Source organism: Rana temporaria, chromosome 1 (genome assembly GCF_905171775.1).
Source record: "Rana temporaria chromosome 1, aRanTem1.1, whole genome shotgun sequence".
Lineage (NCBI taxonomy): Eukaryota > Metazoa > Chordata > Amphibia > Anura > Ranidae > Rana > Rana temporaria.
In genome coordinates this window covers 389724446-389737523 of record NC_053489.1, presented here as the reverse complement: position 1 = coordinate 389737523, position 13078 = coordinate 389724446, and the positions used below count along the sequence as shown (strand labels likewise).

The window sequence follows — 13078 nt, the reverse complement described above, 5'->3', positions numbered from 1 at the left end:
GCTTCAAACATAAAGATATAAAACTCTATTTGTGGGGAACAAAGGACGCCAATTTTGTTTGGGAGCCACGTCGCACGACCGCACAATTGTCTGTTAAAGCGACGCAGTGCCGAATTGTGAAAACCCCTTGGGTCATTTAGCAGCATATTGGTCCGGTCCTTAAGTGGTTAACAAATAAAAAAATGAAAAATTGGGCGTGCAAAATTTTTCAGCCCCTTTACTTTCAGTGCAGCAAACTCTCTCCAGAAGTTCAGTGAGGATCTCTGAATGATCCAATGTTGACCTAAATGACTAATGATGATAAATAGAATCCGACTGTGTGTAATCAAGTCTCCGTATAAATGCACCTGCACTGTGATAGTCTCAGAGGTCCGTTTAAAGCGCAGAGAGCATCATGAAGAACAAGGAACACACCAGGCAGGTCCGAGATACTGTTGTGGAGAAGTTTAACCTCCCTGGCGGTATGATTCTTTAAGAAAAAACATGCTGAAAGCGGTACAATTATTTGCAAGGAAATTTGGCGTTTTATACTGTAGGTCTGTAATTTTTAGGAATAACTCACTTAAATCTGACCAAACAAGAATCTAATAGGCATACCGGGTATGACATTTTTTTTAAAAACAAAATTATAAATTATAATATAATAAATAATTATAAATAATTATAACAAATAATATAATTCTAATAAAAATTATTCAATAATGTAATCAACTCAAAATCACTGAAATTTTCTGAGTTGCAGAATTGTTGCTGTCAATTTTTTTTTTTAATGACAAATTTCCCCACAAATCGCTATCGCACAATTCTGCAAGTGATTATAATCATTTTTGACATAAAGGGACACTTTTGGTTGCTATGGACAATCTACAGTTTGCAGGCAGAAAAAAAGGTTTTTATTATATAAAAGAACATGCAGGGCACTGGGCAGACCACTAGGGACAAGGGGTGTGTGTTTTTTTTTACATACAGTACTGTAATCTATAAGATTACAGTACACTGTATGTATAGTGTTTGTTTACTTTTTTTGAATTTGGCGCCGATCTCCGCTCCCGTGCGTCGTAACGTCGCAGGGAACGGAGGTCCCGCTCGCTCACACAGCACGGTGACATCGCTGGATCCAGGAGAAGGTAAGCCAGCGAGCGCTGCAGGCTCTGCATACCTACCCCGAGCGTGACTCGGGGTTACCGATTTTGGTCGAAAAAAAATCAACCCAGAGTCACGCTCGGGGTTACCGCCAGGAGGGTTAAAGCCGGATTTGGATACAAAAAGATTTCCCAAGCTTTAAACATCCCAAGGAGCACTGTGCAAGCGATAATATTGAAATGGAAGGAGTATCAGACCACTGCAAATCTACGAAGACCTGGCCGTCCCTCTAAACTTTCAGCTCATACAAGGAGAAGACTGATCAGAGATGCAGCCAAGAGGCCCATGATCACTCTGGATGAACTGCAGAGATCTACAGCTGAGGTGGGAGACTCTGTCCATAGGACAACAATCAGTCGTATACTGCACAAATCTGGCCGTTATGGAAGAGGGGCAAGAAGAAAGCCATTTCTTAAAGATATCCATAAAAAGTGTCGTTTAAAGTTTGCCACAAGCCACCTGGGAGACACACCAAACATGTGGAAGAAGGTGCTCTGGTCAGATGAAACCAAAATCGAACTTTTTGGCAACAATGCAAAACATTATGTTTGGCGTAAAAGCAACACAGCTCATCACCCTGAACACACCATCCCCCCTGTCAAACATGGTGGTGGCAGCATCATGGTTTGGGCCTGCTTTTATTCAGCAGGGACATGGAAGATGGTTAAAATTGATGGGAAGATGGATGGAGCCAAATACAGGACCATTCTGGAAGAAAACCTGATGGAGTCTGCAAAAGACCTGAGACTGGGACGGAGATTTGTCTTCCAACAAGACAATGATCCAAAACATAAAGCAAAATCTACCATGGAATGGTTCACAAATAAACATATCCAGGTGTAAGAATGGCCAAGTCAAAGTCCAGACCTGAATCCAATTGAGAATCTGTGGAAAGAACTGAAAACTGCTGTTCACAAACGCTCTCCATCCAACCTCACTGAGCTTGAGCTGTTTTGCAAGGAGGAATGGGCAAAAATGTCAGTCTCTCGATGTGCAAAACTGATAGAGACATACCCCAAGCTGTAATCGCAGCAAAAGGTGGCGCTACAAAGTATTAACTTAAGGGGGCTGAATAATTTTGCACGCCCAATTTTTCAATTTTTTATTTGTTAAAAAAGTTTGAAATATCCAATAAATTTCGTTCCACTTCATGATTGTGTCCCACTTGTTGATTCTTCAAAAAAAAAAAAATCTGGTTTTATATCTTTATGTTTGAAGCCTGAAATGTGGCAAAAGGTTGCAAAGTTCAAGGGGGCCGAATACTTTCGCAAGGCACTGTGTGTATGTATGTATGTATGTACAGGTCATTCTCAAAAAATTAGCATATTGTGATAAAGTTCATTATTTTCTGTAATGTACTGATAAACATTAGACTTTCATATATTATAGATTCATTACACACAACTGAAGTAGTTCAAGCCTTTTTATTGTTTTAATATTGATGATTTTGGCATACAGCTCATGAAAACCCAAAATTCCTATCTCAAAAAATTAGCATATCATGAAAAGGTTCTCTAAACAAGCTCTTAACCTAATCATCTGAATCAACTAATTAACTCTAAACACCTGCAAAAGATTCCTGAGGCTTTTAAAAACTCCCAGCCTGGTTCATTACTCCAAACCGCAATCATGGGTAAGACTGCCGACCTGACTGCTGTCCAGAAGGCCATCATTGACACCCTCAAGCAAGAGGGTAAGACACAGAAAGAAATTTCTGAACGAATAGGCTGTTCCCAGAGTGCTGTATCAAGGCACCTCAGTGGGAAGTCTGTGGGAAGGAAAAAGTGTGGCAGAAAACGCTGCACAACGAGAAGAGGTGACCGGACCCTGAGGAAGATTGTGGAGAAGGACCGATTCCAGACCTTGGGGGACCTGCGGAAGCAGTGGACTGAGTCTGGAGTAGAAACATCCAGAGCCACCGTGTACAGGCGTGTGCAGGAAATGGGGTACAGGTGCCGCATTCCCCAGGTCAAGACACTTTTGAACCAGAAACAGCGGCAAAAGCGCCTGACCTGGGCTACAGAGAAGCAACACTGGACTGTTGCTCAGTGGTCCAAAGTACTTTTTTTCGGATGAAAGCAAAGTCATGTCATTCGGTAATCAAGGTGCCAGAGTCTGGAGGAAGACTGGGGAGAGGGAAATGCCAAAATACCTGAAGTCCAGTGTCAAGTACCCACAGTCAGTGATGGTCTGGGGTGCCATGTCAGCTGCTGGTGTTGGTCCACTGTGTTTTATCAAGGGCAGGGTGAATGCAGCTAGCTTTCAGGAGATTTTGGAGCACTTCATGCTTCCATCTGCTGAAAAGCTTTATGGAGATGAAGATTTCATTTTTCAGCACGACCTGGCACCTGCTCGCAATACCAAAACCACTGGTAAATGGTATTACTGTGCTCAATTGGCCTGCCAACTCTCCTGACCTGAACCCCATAGAGAATCTGTGGGATATTGGGAAGAGAAAGTTGAGAGACGCAAGACCCAACACTCTGGATGAGCTTAAGGCCGCTACCGAAGCATCCTGGGCCTCCATAACACCTCAGCAGTGCCACAGGCTGATTGCCTCCATGCCACGCCGCATTGAAGCAGTCATTTCTGCAAAAGGATTCCCGACCAAGTATTGAGTGCATAACTGAACATAATTATTTGAAGGTTGACTTTTTTTTTATTAAAAACACTTTTCTTTTATTGGTCGGATGAAATATGCTAATTTTTTGAGATAGGAATTTTGGGTTTTCATGAGCTGTATGCCAAAATCATCAATATTAAAACAATAAAAAGGCTTGAACTACTTCAGTTGTGTGTAATAAATCTAAAATATATGAAAGTCTAATGTTTATCAGTACATTACAGAAAATAATGAACTTTATCACAATATGCTAATTTTTTGAGAATGACCTGTATATGCATGTGTGTGTGTATATATATATATATATATATATATATATATATATATATATATCATTTTTTTTTTTTTTTTTTAGTTTTCTATTCATATGTAGCATCGTTTAACTACTGTCCTTACCAGTTCTGGCATTCCTCTTGCATGTAAAAAAACATATTTTTTTTCTAGATAATTACTTTGAACCCCCCAAACATTATATATTTTTTAAGCAGAGGTCATAGAGAATAAAATGGTGGATGTTGCATATTTTTGTGTCACAATAATTGTGCAGCGGTTTTTCAAACGCAACTAAAAAAAAATAATTTTAATGGACAAAAACACAATATAATGCACAATATTTTGGTAAAGTATTAAAAAAAGATATGTCAAGTAAATGGATATCAAACATGTCACACTTTAAGCCCGCGCCAAACTTCGGTACCTAAAAATCCTTAAAGGCAATGCTTTCAAAGCCTTGCCTTTAAGGGTTATTAAGGTTTATGGTGCTAGAATTGTTGCTCTCGTTCTGGACATATGTGGCGATACCTCACGTGTATGGTGCAGTTGCTATTTACAGGTCACTTTTGAAAATATATACCGTATTTATCTGCGTATAATACGCACCCTAACTTTAGGACGGAAGTTTCAGAAAAAAAAAACTTTCCACAGCCCCCTGCGTATAACACGCAGGCACAGGTTACCCTCTATTTTAAGGGTAAAAAAGTGAGTGTTATACACCAATAAATACAGTGGCCCGGATTCAGGTAACACTTACGCCACGTATCTACAGATACGCCGCGTAAGTGTCAATGTGCGCCGTCGTATCTATGCGCCTGATTCTTAATGCAAGATATGCCTGAAATGTGGCTTCATCCGACCGACGTAAGTTTCCTACGCCGTCGGAGCCTGGGTGCATATTTACGCTGGCCGCAAGGGGCGCTTCCATTGATTTCCGCGTCGAATATGCAAATGACTGAGATACGCCGATTCACGAACGTACTTGCGCCTGTCGCAGTAGTATATGCCATAAGGCATATACTACGCAGTAGTATATGCCACCCGTCGGAGCCTGGGTGCATATTTACGCTGGCCGCAAGGGGCGCTTCCATTGATTTCCGCGTCGAATATGCAAATGACTGAGATACGCCGATTCACGAACGTACTTGCGCCTGTCGCAGTAGTATATGCCATAAGGCGTACGTCCGGCGTAAAGTTATTCCACCTATAGGAGGCGCATCCCATGCAAAGGTATGGACGACGGAACAGCCGTCGTATTTTACGTTGTTTATGTAGTAGTAGGTGAATGGGGCTGGGCGTAGGTTACGTTAACGTCGTAGGCATTGAGCCGTCGTATCTTAGGGAGTATCTTCAACGTGATTCTGAGCATGCCCCGTTCATTCGGACCATCATTTGCATGATACTTTGAATTAGGCGGGCTTACGCCGACGGATTTAAGTTACACCGGCGCAACGTTGGGAGCAAGTATTTCGAAAATACTGTGCTCGCCGCTCTACACTACGTCGGCATAACTATGCGCCCAGGTATGTGAATCTGGACGTGTGTGTGTGTATATGTGTGTGTGTATATGTATGTATATATATATATATATATATATATATATATATATATAATATAATTTTTTTATTGTAAGAGTGTGGGATGTGACAGGTCCCCTTTTTATAGAGAGATCCCAGAAGTCTACACAAAGATACAGTTGTGCTCATAAGTTTACATACCCTGGCAGAATTTATTATTTCTTGGCCATTTATCTGAGAATATGAATAACGCAAACATGCAAATCTTGCCAATTTCTTCAATTGAGCGCTGCAGGTGCAGCAGCTGGTTAATAATTTATAAAATCACTCCAATAAACACTGGCTCTACACATGGACACTGGCATGTATGAAATGCAGGACTGTCTGAAAACATGTGGTGTGGCTGTTTCAAGATGCACAATGAGGAGGCACTTGAAGAAAGATGGGCTGCATGGTCAAGTTGCCAGAAGAAAACCATTACTACGCAAATACCACAAAGTATCCCGCTTACAATATGCCAAACAGCATAGACAAGCCTCAAACTTGGCACAAAGTTATTCGGAGTGATGAGACCAAAATTTTACTTTTTGGCCACAACAATAAATGCTACATTTAGAGAGGAGTCAAACAAGGCCTATGATGAAAGGTATGGAGGTGGGTCGCAGATGTTTTGGGGATGTGTGATCATTAAAAGGCACAGAAAATTTGGTCAAAATTGTTGGCAAGATGAAAGCAGTACGTTTTCAAAAAATACTAGAGGAACATTTGCATTCATCAGCCAGGAAGCTGTGCATGGGATGTACTTGGACATTCCAACATGACAATGTTCCAAAACACAAGGCCAAGTCGGCCTGTCATTGGCTACAGCAGAATAAAGTGAAGGTTCTGGAGTTGCAATCTGTCTCCTGACCTCAATATCAGTGAACCACTCTGGGGAGATCTCAAACGTGCAGTTCATGCAAGAAGGCCCAAAAATTTACAGGACCTGAAGGCTTTTTACCAAGAGGAATGGGCAGCTTTACCATCTGAGAAGATAAAGGCCCTCATCCACAAATGCCACAAAACATTTCAAGCTGTCGTTGATGTTAAAGGGGGCAATACACAGTATTAAAGGGGTTGTATAGGTTTGTGTTTTTTTCATCTTAATGCATCCTATGCATTAAGGTAAAAAAACACCTGGCTGTCGTGGGCCCAACCGTTTTACATGCATGAGCCAGTTCACCTGCTCTGCGCGCCCACGGCATCCTCTTCTTCACGGAGTCTCGGCGTTGATTGGATAGATTGATAGCAGCGCAGCCATTGGCTCCTGCTGCTGTCAATCAAATCCAATGACATGGGCGCCGGGGGGGGGGGGCGGGTCTGAGTCATACACTCAGCGGCTATGGACGCCGACTGTATGACACTGGAGCGCGCCCACAAGATAACCCTCTCGGAAAAAAGCTTTCCTGAGGGGGTTAGCTATTGTAAGGAGGAGCCGCCGTAGGACCCCAGAACAGCAGGATCGGGGCCAACAACCACTTTAAGAACTGAGATATGTAAACTTTTGATCAGGGTCATTTGGGTAGTTTCTGTTGTGATTATGATTTAAAAAGAGTACACACAGTTGATTTGATAATAAATGGCTTCAGCCAAACACTAACAATGAGTGAAAAAAGTTTTGTTCTCATTCATATTCTCTGAAAAATAACCAAGAAATCATAACTTCTGCCAAGGTATGTAAACTTATGAAAACAACTGTAAAAATCTGATTTTTGGTATCCCTTGCAACAAAATTAAATTTTTGGTGAGATACTCCCAAAGGAAATCGCATCTAAAAGGATGCAAATCTTGCCTATTTCTTCAATGGAGCGCTGCAGGTGCAGAAGCTGGTTAACCCTCCTGGCGGTATTTTTTCTGCTGCGATCGGTATCCCCGAGTCACGCTCGGGGTAGCTATGCAGAGCCTGCAGCGTGCGCTGGCTTACCTTGTCCTGGATCCAGCGATGTCACCGCGATGTGTGAGCGAGCGGGACCTCGCTCGATTCACACAGCGTCCTCCTGTGCCGCCGATCTCCGTTCCCTGCGACGTTACGACACACGGGAGCGGAGATCGCGCCAAATTATAGATTACAGTACTGTATGTAAAAAAAACACACCCCCCTTGTCCCTAGTGGTCTGCCCAGTGCCCAGTGCCCTGCATGTTCTTTTGTATAATAAAAACCTTTTTTTCTGCCTGCAAACTGTAGATTGTCCATAGCAACCAAAAGTGTCCCTTTATGTCAAAAATGGTTTTAGAGCAGCTAGAAAACAGCGATAATAAATTATAATCACTTGCAAAATTGTGCGATAGCGATTTGTGGGGAAATTCGTCATAAAAAAAATAAAATAATGACAGCGACAATTCTGCAACTGAGAAAATTTCAGTGATTTTGAGTTGATTACATTATTGAATAATTTTTATTAGAATTATATTATTATTTGTTATAATTATTTATTATATTATAATTTATCATTTTGTTTTTAAAAAAATGTCATACCCGGGATGCCTATTAGACTCTTGTTTGGTCAGATTTAAGTGAGTTATTCCTAAGGCCTAGTTGATCTAACCATGAGATCAAAATCCCCGCGGAATTCCCTCCGCGGTGACGTGTCGCGTCGTCGCCGCGATGATGACGCGGCGACGTGCGCGACGCTGTCATATAAGGACTTCCACACATGCGTCGAATCATTACGACGCATGCGAGGGATGGAATCGGACGAATTGATCCGCTGAGTCTGTACAGACCAGCGGATCAATCCGCTGGACTGGATTCCAGCGGATAGATTTCTTAGCATGCTAAGAAATCTTGATCCGCTGGATCTATCCGCTGAAACACACCAGGGGATCTATCCGCTGAAACCGGTCCGCGGATCAATTCCAGCGGATCGATCCTCTCGTGTGTACGGGGCCTTAGAATTACAGGCCTACAGTATAAAACGCCAAATTTCCTTGCAAATAATTGTACCGCTTTTGGTACGTAATTCCAGACAGAATCATACCGCCAGGGAGGTTAATAATTAGAAAATCACTCCAATAAACACTGGGCTCTACACATGGACACTGGCACATTTGCATAGTCGGGTTGAAAAAAGACCATCCAGTTCAACTAAAAAATAAATACAATCCCATACACACAATCCTTCACTCAGTTGATCCAGAGGAAGGTGAAGAACCACAGAAAAGCATGCTCCAATTTGTTACAGCAGGGGAAAAAATTCCTTTCTGATCCCCCGAGAGGCAAACCACTATTTCTCCAGAATAACAAAAGATGTAAATCTGCAACAAAGTTTGTTAAAATCCTTGCAATGTAAAATACTGTAGATCTTTAAAAACAAACAATCTATAAAAAACACACTTGTCTTTCTATACCATAATTATCATGTAAACAACCACCTTTAAACTGTGTACTATCTGATGTCTATGCGCTTGTGGGGTATACCTCTTGGTGTTTTGCGCAATATGAATGTTTTCAGTTTCACTCAGCTTCCTGAAGATGACCAATCAGGTTTAAAAAAAAGTCAAAGCTAATTCCACGTCGTCATGACATAACTTCAGCTGATGCCATCTCCAGGCCAGAGACCACGCCACACTTTCGGGTTGCGAACCAAGCGCCCGCCAAGACTCCTGTTAACCAATGCTGCATACACCAGATGTCAGGTCTGAATGGCACTTAAAGTGGTTGTAAACCCACTATTTGGACTTTTACCTACAGGTAAGCCTACAACATGGCTTACCTGTAGGTAAGGATAATATCTCCTTAACCTGCACGGTTTAGGAGATATTACCCCCGCAATGCGGGCGGCGCATGCGCAGGGGGGAATCCACGGCTGAAGGACCGGCATCGCCGGACCCTGCCGATTTTAAATCTCCCGCGCGCACGCGCGGGAGTGACGTCATCGCCGCTCCAGCCAATCACAGCGCTGGAGCGGCGATACCCGGAAGACACGCCGGAGCAAGATGACATCCTGCTCGGCGTGGACCAGGTAAGTGGTACACACCTCGTTCCGAGGTAAGTATTTCATAATAGGCTAGTATGCGGTGCATACTAGCCTATTATGCCTTTTGCATTGCAGGTTTGGGGGAAAAAAAAAAAAGTTTATGCGGTTTACAACCGCTTTAAAATAGTGAGTGTATTTCTGCTTTTATTTTACCACTTCCATACCGGGCCAATTCTGGCATTCCTCTCCTACATGTAAAAATCATAATTAATTTTTTTGCTAGAAAATAACTCAGAACCCCCAAACATTGTAATATTTTTTTCGCAGAGGCCCTAGCGAATAAAATGGCGATGGTTGCAATTTATTATGACGCGTGGTATTTGCGCAGCAATCTTTCAAATGCAATATGTTTTTAATATAAAGGAGGACGGAAGTTTGGGACTTTGAATGAGGCACAAAAATTAACCGGATGTAGAAAATTAATTAAAATGCATAATCATAAACATGACAAGGTATAACCAAATTACCGTATTTCTGTTCCTGTTCACAGGAGAGGACTAGGGAGAAACATGTTAGATAATTAAATACATGTTACTTTAACAGAGTTGAAAAGCCCCGCCCAGGGGGCAGTCCCTCCGGACATAACCCTCCTCCCTGCAGCATGCAGCCTCAGTTTTTTCTGCCTAGCAAAGGAGAAGGACGTATGGCTCTCTTTGGGCCCAGCGCCCTGCGGAAATTTGTATTTTTATTTTATTTTCTTTATTGAGAATCTTCTATCAACTGTTGGCTGAGAGACAAGCTAGATATATAGATCCTTGTAGTCTCCTCATTCCGGCCAGCGAGCGTGAGCACACCATTGCTAAGAGGCTGGGTCTGCCACCACATACCCCATGACTCCTGGGGTGGCCAGTGAGCTTTTGCTCCGGGGTCCACACAGGACTGGGCTGTAGTGTTGTCTCACTCACAGTGGACCGGACCGACAGCTACTCCAATGCGGTTGTATGCCTGTCTGGAATGCGTCAGTGAGTCCTTGCATGGATGGGTAAGTACAGTCCTTCCCGCCTCGGCGGGTCGGTATGGCTGGGCATTCCTGGGGTGAGGGGGTCCTCCTATCCTCCTTTCCCTGCTGTCATGTTTCCCTCTGTTGCTCTGCTGCCACTGGGGGGGGGGGCTCCTTTTCCCACCTGGGGACTGTGGGATGTCTGGGCCTGTGTATTTCTGTGAGGGTATGTTTGACTCAGAAAGGCCTCATTAGGCCTTCTCATCCACATTGCGGCATTTTGCCGCCATTTTGTCGGCGCCGGCGCCTTTTTTTGTAGTTTGCTGTTATTGTGAAATCCCATTTGTGGACATTTTGTTGTGGTCGCGCTATGGCGCAGCTTACTATTGCGGTCGGCCATTTTACTGTGGCCGTGCCCTGCTCTGAGGCGTCCGGTGGCCATTTTTGGAGGTGGTTTTGGCCTCTATTGCTGGCTTCTACAGCACGCAGCACAGATCTCCTCATGATTTTACCTCACGCCTTTTTCCCCTCACACACACACTGTTCTGAGGGTGGGCAGCGGCGCTGGACAGACTCCTCCTGTGGTTGGGGAGTCCCCTGGGTAACCCCCGGTCAGCCCAGCAAGGAGGGTGGGCTTTATCAAGGTCTTGGATGGGTTCCTGAGAGCTGTCTGGTTATGGAGTCATTGTCTGTCTGGTTCTCCTTTCCCAAACATGCCAGAGGTGGCAGCTGGTGCTCCTGCACCTGCGGTTCCCATGGAAATGCTCTGACTCAGACCAGGACCTGGCTGTGGCTCAGGTCCCTGGTTCTGTGTTGTCTGTGGAAGTGGACTAGAACCTTCCTTGTGAGGAAGACTCCTCACTTGGGTCAGTACTAGACAGGGCACTTGTCAGTGCGCTTATTAATGCTGTAAGGGACTCCCTTAAGCTGGATAGTGCAGCTGAGGCATCCTCTGAGGGCTTGGTCTTTTTTGGGTCACACAAATCAGACCGCTCTGTGAAGGTTTTTCCTTAGGTTTCCTTTTTTGACAAGTTCATTGATACGGAATGGGAAAAGCCGCAGAAGGCTTTTGTGGTCCCTCGCCGCCTGACGGTTCGGTACCCTTTTGAGGAGAGCCTCTTAAGGTGGGCCTCTCCTCCGGTAGTGGATCCTCCGGTTGCCCGGTTAAATAAAGTGACCACTCTCCCTATTGAAGGGACCCCTGCCTTTAAGGACCAGACTGATAGAAGGTCCGAAGCACTGACCCGCTCCATGTTTACCATGCTGGGGTCTGCCTTGCGGCCTATTGTGGCCACTACCCTGGTGTCTCAGACACTCGCTGAATGGGCAAAGATTTTGCACCAGTCTGGAGGAGCACCAACTTCCTCCAGAAGTTATTAGGCTGGCGGACCAGCTGGTCCAGGGCCTTGTATAGGTCTGTGATTCTTCTCTGGATGCAGCCCACTTGATATCCAGAGCTTCTGTTTCGGCAGTGGTTTTGCGCCGCCTCATTTGGCTGGAATGCTGGTCTGCTGACCAAGCTTCCAAAAAAGCCCTGGCAGATTTACCCTTCAAAAAGGTGGGAGGCTTTTTGATTCCTCGCTGGATGACATTATCAACTATGTCACTGGGGGCAAGAGCACTCTCCTCCCTCAGTCCACCAAGGGGAAGGAGCCCCGCCGTAAGCCGGGTCCTTCTTTTCCTACGCAGAAGCGGTATTTTCGTCAGTCAGGGCCCGCGGGTAAACCCTCCCAGGCCAACAAGGGCTCAGCTGGGGACAAAAGCGTCCCTGGGTGCGTAACCTGAACAAGCCGGCATCCAAGCCGGCCACTGCAAGAAGTCTTGCCCCAGCCCGACTTATGGGTGGGGGGACGGCTTTGCAGGTCCACGACTTGGTGGACCTCCCTGCTCTCCGACCAGTGGGTCTGCGAGGTGGTCTCTTTGGGGTACAAGATAGAGTTTTTTTTTCCTATCCACCTAACAGATTCTTTCCCTTAAGTCTCCCTCTTTTTCCGGCTCGTTGGTCTGCCCTGTTAGGGGCAGTGCAGGACTTGCTGAGTGATTTTACCCGTCCCGCAGGACGTGAGGTTTCAGGGTTTTTATTCTAATCTGTTTGTGGTCCCAAAGAAGGAAGGGGTTTGTCCGATCCTGGACCTCAAAGCCCTAAATGCTTTCGTGAGGGTAAGGAAGTTCTGCATGGAATCCATTCGTTTAATGGTAGCTGCCCTCCATCCGGGGGAATTTCTGGCATCCTTGGACATCAAGGACGCATACTTGCATGTCCCAATTTACGCAAGTCACCAGAGAATTCTGCGCTTTGCGATAGGGGAGGACCACTATCAGTTTATGGCCCTTCCTTTTGGTCTAGCGTCTGCACCAAGAGTTTTCACCAAGGTGCTTGCATGTTGGAAACGTTTTTTATGTCTATTGTGTGACTATAGAAATTTAAAATGGATTCCGATTTCTGAAATGGCTTCTAAAGACACGTTGCTTCTAACTTGTATTTTTCTATTGTTTTAAGTTACTTCCTAAAAATCAAGCTTTGCTATGAATTGTAAAAAAAGACACCGATTGGCAGTAAGGCCCC

The 13078-nt window shown here is 44.4% G+C and overlaps 1 protein-coding gene across 1 annotated transcript in view; it reads left to right on the top strand.

Moving 5' to 3' along the window:
- Positions 1-13078, top strand: part of LOC120912131 (MAP kinase-interacting serine/threonine-protein kinase 2-like) — a 237520-nt gene that overhangs the window by 49948 nt on the left and 174494 nt on the right.